Here is an 11193-nt window from a genome sequence, read left to right on the forward strand (position 1 = left end):
CCCAAACATCCCAAATATTTATTTGATTTCAGTAAAGAATTCAAAGAATAATACAGCTAACATCTATTAATGTAATTCACTATATTAAAAATTTAAAGCATGTACTTTCTCCCCCACAAAATGCAGTACCCATTCCTGAGTTATCCCTCCCTCTCCAACACACAAAGAAAACTGGAATGAAAGGAAACTTATTTAACTAAACGGAATCTACCAGAAACTTACTGTGAACATCATATTCTATAGTGCCATATCCTAAAGGTGACTCTAGTTTCTATCTGTATAATCAAGAGGACTTATTAAAACACAGATTGCTGGGACAGATGCCCAAAGTTTCTTTGTAGTTAAACAGGATTGCGATGGGATGAAGGAATTTGCATTTCTGTCAAATTCTTGGGACATGCAAATGTTGCTGCTCCAGGGATTATATTTTGAGAACCATTGACATAGAAATATACTGTTGTGTGGGCCCAGTTACAAGGCTTCCTGCAGTCTCAGCAATATGCACTACTGAGGAAGAGAAGAAACCAGAATCATACAGAGATGGGAAAAACAATAGTCAGTAGTCCTAGCAAATGTCACGAAGATACTCCTCAAAAAGATCAACCCCAAGACACATAATCGTTAGATTCACCAAGGTTGAAATGAAGAAAAAAATGTTAACACAGCCAGAGAGAAAGATCGTGTTAACCACAAAGGGAAAACCATCTGACTAACAGTGGATCTCTCTGCAGAAACCCTAAAAGCCAGAAGAGAGTGGAGGCCAATATTCAACATTCTGAAAGAAAAGATTTTTCAATGCATAATTCCATATCCAGCCAAACTCAGCTTCATAAGTGAAGGAGACATAAAATCCTTTATAGACAAGCAAAGAATAAGAGATTTTGTCACCACTAGGCCTGCCTTACAAGAGCTTTTGAAGGAAGCACTAAATATGGAAAGGAGAAACTGGTACCAGCCACTGCAAAAACATAACAAATTGTAAAGACCATCAACACCATGAAGAAACTGCATCAACTAATGGGCAAAATAACCAGCTAGCATAATAATGACAGATTCAAATTCACACATAACAATATTAACCTTAAATGTAAACAGGCTAAGTGCCCCAATTAAAAGACACAGAGTGGCAAATTGGATAAAGAGTCAAGATCCATCAGTGTGCTGTATACAGGAGACCCATCTCTCATGCAAAGACACACATAGGCTCAAAATAAAGGGATGGAGATATATTTACCAAGCAAATGGAAAGCAAAAAGAAGCAGGGGTTGCAATCTTAGTCTCTTATAAAACAGGCTTTAAACCAACAAAGATCAAAAAAGAAAAAGAAGGGCTTTCATAATGGTAAAGGCATCAATGCCAAAAGAAGAGCTAATTATCATATACACACACACACACACACACACACACACACACACCCAATATGGGAACACCCAGAATCATAAAGGAAGTTCTTAGAGACCTACAAAGAGAATTAGACTCCCACACAATAATAGTGGAAGACACCTCACTGTCAATATTGGACAGATCAACGAGACAGAAAATTAACAAGGATATTCAGGAGGTTAGCTCAGCTCTGGACCAAGCAGACCTAATAGACATCTACAGAACTCTCCACCCCAAATCAACAGAATATACATTCTTCTCAGCACCACATCACACTTGTTCTAAAATTGACCACATGATTGGAAGTAAAACACCCCTCAGCAAATGCAAAAGAACAGAAATTATAACAGTCTCTCAGACTACAGTGCAATCAAATTAGAACTCAGGATTAAGAAACTCACTCAAAACTGCACAAATACATGGAAACTGAACAACCTGCTCCTGAATGACTACTGGGTAAATAATGAAATTCAGACAGAAATAAATCAATTATTTGAAAACAATGAGAACAAAGACACAATATACCAGAATGTCTTGGGCACAGCTAAAGCAGTGTTTAGAGAGAAATTTAAAGCATTAATGCCCACAGAAGAAAGCAGCAAAGATCTAAAATCAATACCCAACATCAAAATTAAAAGAACTAGAGAAGCAAGAACAAACAAATTCAAAAGCTAGCAAAAGCCAAGAAATAACTAAGATCAGAGCAGAAATGAAGGAGCTACAGACATGAAAAACCGTTCAAAAACATCAATAAATCCAGGAACTGGTTTTTTGAAAAAATTAAAAAATAGACCACTAGCCAGACAAATAAAGATGAAAAAACAGAAGAATCAAATAGACACAATGAGAAATGTTAAAGGAGATATCACCACTGATCCTACAGAACTACAAACAACCATCAGAGAATACTATAAACACCTCTATGCAAATAAACTACAAAATCTAGAAGAAATGTATAAATTCCTGGACACATACACCCTCCCAAGACTAAATCAGGAAGAAGTCAAATCCCTGAATAGACCAATAACAAGTTTGAAAGTTGAGGCAGGCCTGGTGCGGTGGCTTATGCCTGTAATCCCACCACTTTGGGAGGCCAACGCAGGCAGATCATGAGTTCAGGAGACTGAGACCATCCTGGCTAACACAGTGAAACCCTGTCTCTACTAAAAATACAAAAAAATTAGCCAGGAGTAGTGGTGGGCGCCTGTAGTCCCAGATACTCGGGAGGCTGAGGCAGGAGAATGGCATGAACCCGGGAGGCAGGCTTGCAATGAGCCCAGATTGTGCCACTGCACTCCAGCCTGGGTGACAGAGTGAGACTCCATCTCAAACAAACAAAAACAAAAATAAAAAAAAGAAAGTTGAGGCAGTAATTAATAGCCTACCAACCAAAAAAAAAAAAAAAAAAAAAAAAAAAAGCCCAGGACCAGACAGATTCACAGTCAAATTCTACCAGAGTTACAAAGAGGAGCTGTTGCCATTCCTTCTGAAACTATTCCAAACAATAGAAAAAGAGGGAATCTTCCCTTACTCATTTTATGAGACCAGCATCTCCTGATTCCAAAACCTGGCAGAGACACAACAACAACAACAAAAATTTCAGGCTAATATCCCTGATCAACATTGAGGCAAAAATCCTCAATAAAGTACTGGCAAACTGAATCCAGCAGCACATCAAAAAGCTTATCCACCATAATAAAGTTGGCTTCATCGCTGGGATGCAAAGCTGGTTCAACATACACAAATCAATAAACATAATCCATCACATAAATAGAACCAATGACAAAAACCACATGATTGTCTCAATAGATGTAGAAATGGCCTTCGATAAAATTCAACTCTTCTTCATGCTGAAAACTCTCAATAAACTAGGTATTGATGGAATGTGCCTCAAAATAGTAAGAGCTATTTATGACAAACCCACAGCCAATATCATACTGAATGGGCAAAAGCTGGAAGCATTCCCTTTGAAAACCGGCACAAGATAAGGATGCCCTCTCTCACCACTCCTATTCAACACAGTATTGGAAGTTCTAGCAAAGGCAATCAGGCAAGAGAAAGAAATAAAGCATCTTCAAATAGAAAGAGAGGAAGTCAAGTTGTCTCTGTTTGCAGATGACATAATTGTATATTTAGAAAATGCCATCGTCTCAGCCCAAAATCCTCTTATGCTGATAAGCAACTTCAGTAAAGTCTCTGAAAACAAAATCAACATGTAAAAATCACAAGCATTCCTAAACACCAATAATAAATAAACAGAAAGCCAAATCATCAGTGAACTGCCATTGGCAATTGCTACAAAGAGAATGAAATACCTAGGGATGCAACTTACAAGGGATGTGCAGAACCTCTTCAAGGAGAACTACAAACCACTGCTCAAGGAAGTAAGAGAGGACACAAACAAACGGAAAAACATTCCATGCTCATGGATAGGAAGAATCAATATTGTGAAAATGGCCATAAGGCCCAAAGTAATTTATAGATTCAACGCTATCCCCATCAAGCTACCATTGACTTTCTTCAAAGAATTAGAAAAACTACTTTAAATTTCATATGGAACCAAAAAAGAGCCTGTATAGACAAGACAATCTTAAGCCAAAAGAACAAAGCTGGAGGCATCACACTATCTGACTTCAAACTATACTACAAGTCCACAGTAACCAAAACAGCATGGTACTGTTACTAAAACAGATATATAGACGAATGGAACAGAAGAGAGGCCTCAGAAATAATGCCACACATCTACAACCATCTGATCTTTGACAAACCTGACCAAAATAAGCAATAAAGAAAGGATTCCTTATTCAATAAATGGTGTTGGGAAAACTGGCTAGCCATATGCAGAAAACTGAAACTGGATCCCTTCCTTACACCTTATACAAAAATTAACTCAAGATAGATTAAAGACTTAAACATAAAACCTAAAACCATAAAAACCCTAGAAGAAAACCTAGGCAATACCATTCAGGACATAGGCATGGGCAAAGACTTCATGACTCAAACACCAAAAGCAAAGGCAACAAAAGCCAAAATTGACAAATGGGATCTAATTTAAAGAGCTTCTGCACAGGGAAATAAACTATCATCAGAGTGAACAGGCAACCTACAGAATGTGAGAAAATTTTTGCAATCTGTCCCTCTGGCAAAGAGCTAATATCCAGAATCTACAAGGAATTTAAACAAATTTACAAGAAAAAAATAAACCAATCCCATCAAAAAGTGGGCAAAAGACATTCACTGACACTTCTCAAAAGAAGATATTTATGCAGCTAATAAACATATGAAAAAAGGCTCATCATCACTGGTCATTAGAGAAATGCAAATCAAAAACACAATGAGATACCATCACATGCCAGTTAGAATAGTGATCATTAAAAAGTCAGGAAACAACAGGTGCTGGAGAGGATGTGGAGAAATAGGAACACTTTTACACTGTTGGTGAGACTGTAAATTAGTTCAACCATTGTGGAAAACAGTGTGGCGATTCCTCAAGGATCTAGAACTAGAAATATCATTTGACCCAGATATCCCATTACTGGGTATACATCCAAAGGATTATAAATCATGCTGCCATAAAGACACATGCACATGTATGTTTATTGAGGCACTATTCACAATAGCAAAGACTTGGAATCAACCCAAATGTCCATCAATGACAGACTGGATTAAGAAAATGTGGCACATATACACCATGGAATACTATGCAGCCATAAAAAAGGATGAGTTCGTGTCCTTTGTAGGGACATGGATGCAGCTGGAAACCATCATTCTCAGCAAACTATCGCAAGAACAGAAAACTAAACCCCGCATGTTCTCACTCATAGGTGGGAACTGAACAATGAGATCACTTGGACACAGGAAGGGGACATCACACACCACGGCCTATTGTGGGGTGGGGGGGAGGGGAGAGTGATAGCATTAGGAGATATACCTAATGTAAATGATGAGTCAATGGGTGCAGCATACCAACATGGCACATGTATACATATGTAACAAACCTGCACATTGTGCACATGTACCCTAGAACATAAAGTATAATTTTAAAATAAATTTAAAAATAAAAGATAAAAAAAGAGAAGACATTTATGCAGCCAACAGACACATGAAAAAATGCTCATCATCACTGGCCATCAGAGAAATGCAAATCAAAACCACAATGAGATACCATCTCACAGCAGTTGGCATGGCGATCATTAAAAAGTCAAGAAACGATAGGTGCTAGAGAGGATGTGGAGAAATAGGAACACTTTTACCCTGTTAGTGGGACTGTAAACTAGTTCAACCATTGTGGAAGAGAGTGTGGTGATTCCTCAAGGATCTAGAACTAGAAATACCATTTGACCCAGCCATCCCATTACTGGATATATACCCAAAGGATTATAAATCATGCTGCTATAAAGACACATGCACACATATATTTATTGTGGCACTATTCACAATAGCAAAGACTTGGAACCAACCCAAATGTCCATCAGTGACAGACTGGATTAAGAAAATGTGGCACATATACACCATGGAATACTATGCAGCCATAAAAAAGGATGAGTTCATGTCCTTTGTAGGGACATGGATGCAGTTGGAAACCATCATTCTCAGCAAACTATCACAAGGACACAAAACTAAACACCGCATGTTCTCACTCACAGGTGGGAATGGAACAATGAGAACACTTGGACACAGGAAGGGGAACATCACACACTAGGGCCTGTTGTTGGGTAGGGGGAGGGGGGAGGGATAGCATTAGGAGATACACCTAATGTTAATGACGAGTTAATGGGTACAGCACACCAACATGGCACATGTATACATATGTAACAAACCTGCACGTTGTGCACATGTACCCTAGAACTTAAGGTATAATAAAATAAATAAAATAATTAAAAATTTAAAAAATAAAAATGAAAACAAGAAAATGTCAGCTTTGTTCCAATCCAGTCTTTTTTAACGGCATTTTTATTCTTTCTTTTGTGGCACTTGTCTTCTTTTTTATATACAATATTAGAGGTGTTGTTGCAAACTGCAGAAATATTACTGGATAGAATGGGCACTTTGCCCAGTCCTCAGAAATGTAATTCAGTACAATGTGGTTTCTGTGTATTCTTAGAAGTGGGGAGGATGTAGTGATTAAGAGGCTTTTTTACCCTTTGAAAGGAACCGATTTGCATAGAGCAAGAGGCTTTTTCTCCGGAGGTGGCTACCCCTCCTCTGCACCTAAGCTGTTTTTTTCTCTTTTCTCCACCATGTCAGGAGTTCACATAGCCTTGCAAATACAGGGAGCTTTTTAATGAGGTTTTTTTTTTTTTTCTCTCTCTCTCTCTCTTTTGGGAGGCACCTTACTAGGCCAAGTCCCAAATTTACAGGACTTCCTTTCTCTCCCTTGTTTGAGGAGGGTCTGGTTCCACAGCTTCACCTTAGCACTCTTATTATGAAAAGGAAGCAATGGAGGAGAAGCCCTGCTGGCTGCTGGCTGCAAATCTGGTGAGGGCAGCCTGGGACTTAATTTAAATGAATCCATGCACCCTCCGGAGGCACCTTTTTGTCCCAAACTCAATTCCAAGCTTCACATTTAAGCCTTAGTAAGGAAAACTAGATCTGAAGGATCCAAAGGCAGGCAACAATGGAAGCCAAGGGGTGCAGAGTAGTGAGTATATTAGTTTGTTATCACGCTGCTAATAAACACATACCCAACACTGGGTAATTAATAAAGAAAAACATGTTCAGTGGACTCACAGTTCCACATGGCTAAGGAGGCCTCACAATCATGGTAGAAGGTGAAGGAGAAGCAAAGGCATGTCTTGCGTGGTGGCAGGCAAGAGAGCATGTGCAGTGGAACTGCACGTTTAGAAAGCCATCAGTTGTCATGAGACTTATTTACTATCACAAGAACAGCATGGGAAAAACCTGCTCCCATGATTCAATTCCCTCCCACCAGGTCCCTCCCACAACATGTGAGGATTTGGGGAGCTACAATTCAAGATGAGATTTAGGTGGGGACACAGCCAAACCATATTAGGTGGCACAGGGAGTGAGCAAGACTAATTTCTGCTGATTGGGTTCCCACTTCATGGAAGACAGCCAAATTCATATTCATGGCATAGATAAAGTCTAGGAAACTCAAAGTTTACTTGTAGAAGAGAGGATAGGCCAGCGTGTAAGAGAGTGCAGATATTTCTGACCTATATGCCTCTGTGTTACATGGGCGAAGGCTGCATTGGCACCCATGGTCGGCACCTGCTAAGGTCGCTGGGACTCAGAGATATAAGGACAGAAGATAAAAGGGAATGCCATCTTTCTCTCCCTCGTACACCCTGGGTATTTTCTGGGAAGGGAAAGGAACTAAGGGACATCTTTTTTCCCTCTTTCCAGATGGGTAACCAACCATCTTCAGTCTGTGCTTCTCTCAAATGCCTTCTTAATCACTAGGACACCTTTGGGGGGAAAAAAAAGCACGTTCTTTTTCCTGTTTTTTTCCTCCCTCTCTCCTCTCTTCGTGGATGGGTAATTGAGCCTCCATACCGCAGGACACTCCCCTTGAATGCATCCCCCAAACAGGGAAAGTTTAATTTTCCCAAACCTTAAAATACTTCGCTTAAAATTGAAGTGGGAAAAAATTACAATTCTACCTGAGCAATCTCCTGAGGAAGGTATGCAGATAACCTCTTTGTCTGCTCCCACTTCACAGGGCTCCAGGGTCAATAGGACTCCATAGCTCAGGGGAAGGGAACCCAGAAGCCTGACATAGCAACGTGTAAACATTTTTTCCAGTCAGGCTTCTGGCCTCTCTCTCCCTGTGCAAACCAATTGAATGAATGGTATAAATCACTGCTTATATCTATTGCAAAGTTTGACTAATGGTATAAAAGGATTTATGAGGCTAGTTGTAAGCTGTAGCCAATCTGGTGCCCTTTGTATGACTTTCTGTATGATTCTGTTACAAGGAGAAATACCTTAGAATAGAACACAGGCTTAGGACTCCATAAGCCCACTAGCAAACTGGTCAGTAACAAACTTTGCTGAAGGTCTCTGAAACAAAAAACTGGATGAGGTTTCCCTCTTGTATGTCCTTGGGAGCTTGACCTTGTCACCACATGGTATACTTTCTTTTGGTCTCTGCCACTTTACAATGGTGGCCCACATTCAATCCTGGCTTAAGGAAATGAGTACTTTCTGGTTAATAACTATGTGACTTTTGCAATTTGCTGATGTTTTTCCCCTCCATAAACAACTTTCGGCTTCCTTTTAAAAATCTTCCTTTCTTTGAGCTATCTTTAAAGATTCTAGATTTTGTAAAAACTGCTTATCACCTCTTTGCAAATACCTCGTACACTCGTGGTTAAGTCATAACCTTAGTTGAGGCTTGTTGGCTTCACCTGTAAGGTTACTTCTGGCAAAGTTCAAAAGCCAGAAATATGGGCCGCTTGACCTGGCTAAAGTTGGGTGATAAGTGTCATGCACGTCAGTGTGAAGAGACTGCCAAACAGGCTTTGTGTGAGCAATAAAGCTTTTTAATCACCTGGGTGCAGGCAGACTGAGTCCGAAAAGAGAGTCAGTGAAGGGAGATAAGGGTGCGGCCGTTTTATAGGATTTGGGTAGGTAAAGAAAAATTCCAGTCAAAGGGGGGTTGTTCTCTGGTGGGCAGGAGTAGGAGTCACGAGGTGCTCAGTGGGGGAGCTTTTTGAGCCAGGATGAGTCAGGAAAAGGAATTTCACAAGGTAATGTCATCGCTTAAGGCAAGGACCGGCCATTTTCACTTCTTTTGTAGTGGAATATCATCAGTTAAGGCTGGGCAGGGCATTTTCACTTCTTTTGTGATTCTTCAGTTACTTTAGGCCATCTGGGCGTATATACGTGCAAGTCACAGGGGATGGGGACGTGCAAGTCACAGGTGAATACATGCAAGTAACAGCGGATGCGGACTTGCAAGTCACAGGGGATGCGATGGCTTGGGTTGGGTTCAGAGGCCTGACAATAAGGAATGTAAAAGGATGTTTTTGAGAGCGCTATGGTTAAAAGTCAGCTTAATTAAAAGGGATAACTGAGATATAGCTATACTTAAAATGGCTTTATGTCTTTTATCTTCTTGGATCTTTCTTGCTGGAAAAAGTTTTTTTTTTTTCTTTCTTCTCAGTCAACTGAATTATTTTTCCCCATTTTGTCTTGCCACTCTTAATGCACACATGAGATAACTTCTGATAGCCTGGGGCTGCTTGGGAAAAACAGAAGATGCCATAGGTCCCATTTCGGAAAAAAACAAAAACAAAAACCTGTTTTACTCATGGAACACCAAGAATTAAAAGTGGATAGATCACTCTCAAAATTTGTTTTTGTTTTCCAGCTAAACCTGCTTATTAGGCCCCTGGAAACTGCGTGTTTTCCTAGCCCTGTTTCTTGAAGGTCTCCACCCTAAGGCCAGTAATCCAATTAGGAGATTGGCAAATGAAAAATCTCGTAACTACTGGATCTTCTGCTGTTGTTATGCCCAGACCGTTTATTCCCCGAAGAAGACCACCAGAGTCCAGAGTCAAAGCTAAGCAGCAAGGATCTTTATTACAGGTTTGAACCTGGAACTCTCCCTCGCTCGTGAAACGAGACGGGCAGGAGAGCTCCCCCACTGAGCTCCGAGCAGTGTTATATAGTCTAAGAAAAGTGGGCATAGAGTTATTATACAAATCAGATATATGATTGGCTAGTGTTTGAACAAGGCGATTTGGCTAACTATGATTGGTTCCCGCCATTTCTGATATTTTGGTTCAAACTTTGAGGCGGGAGAGCAGGTTTATGGGCAGCAAGAGTTTATCTTACTTAAACACGTCTTGTGACCTTGCCTCAGAACTTACAAAATCTCTGGTATGTGCAAAACAAAATCTCTGGTACGTGCAGAAAACCAGGTACTCACAGAACTTACGAAATCTCTGGTATGTGCAAAGATTAGAGAGCAGAACAAGGGTGTAGCGGGTGGGGGGCGGGTACACATCTATCTTTGTGTCCTTTCACTGTCTGTCTCTGTAGTTGTATATTTGTTATGTATGTAATGTTGATATAAAAAAGCTCTAATTAATTGGCCTAGAGAAAAATAAGTGATTAGATCAAATATTTTTAAAGGAAAAATAGAAGCTGCAGTGCCTTTTAGTTCACATAACTCTAATCTTTGAAAAACAAAAGCAATTTTAAAGATTATTGGTAAAATACAAATATCTTCAAAATGTAAATATGTCGTCTAAATTACACAGGTTCAAAAGTAGGTTTCCTGTATGTTTTAAGGTTATAAACTGCTTCTTTGACTTTTGAAAACTGTTACACTTGCCTGCTTAACAATTTGGTAAGGACTGGGGACATATGGAGGTAACCACAACCCTAACTATGCTAGAAAGAGTCAGAGCCTATCTATATCTAGTACATAATTACAATAACTTACCAAGTTTTACACTAAAATGAACACTTGCTAAGAGTTACCATTATAACATGTAATTGAGAGTACTGAAAATAGATTTTCAGGCAAGGTGTTTAAGGAAAGTAAAATGTGTTTTTAGTAGATTATAAGAAGGCAGGGCAATGTAAATTTTTGCTTACTTTGGAGGGTTACAAGATTGTTTTAAATTAAATAAGATAAAGCTAAAGGTTTGAACAAGTTGTGGAAGGTTTGTAAAAATTAATCTTGTAAAAGAAATTCTGTGCATGAACAATTGAGTAAATTCAAAAGGATATTATTTGTTTTTTCCATAAATTGAGCACCAGAATAAAAAAAAAAACAACAACAAGGTTTTTTAAGGCACTGATCTGCTTTTTAACAAAAATTTGTAAAGGATTATA

The sequence above is a fragment of the Macaca nemestrina genome, chromosome X, assembly GCF_043159975.1.
Source record: "Macaca nemestrina isolate mMacNem1 chromosome X, mMacNem.hap1, whole genome shotgun sequence".
NCBI lineage: Eukaryota > Metazoa > Chordata > Mammalia > Primates > Cercopithecidae > Macaca > Macaca nemestrina.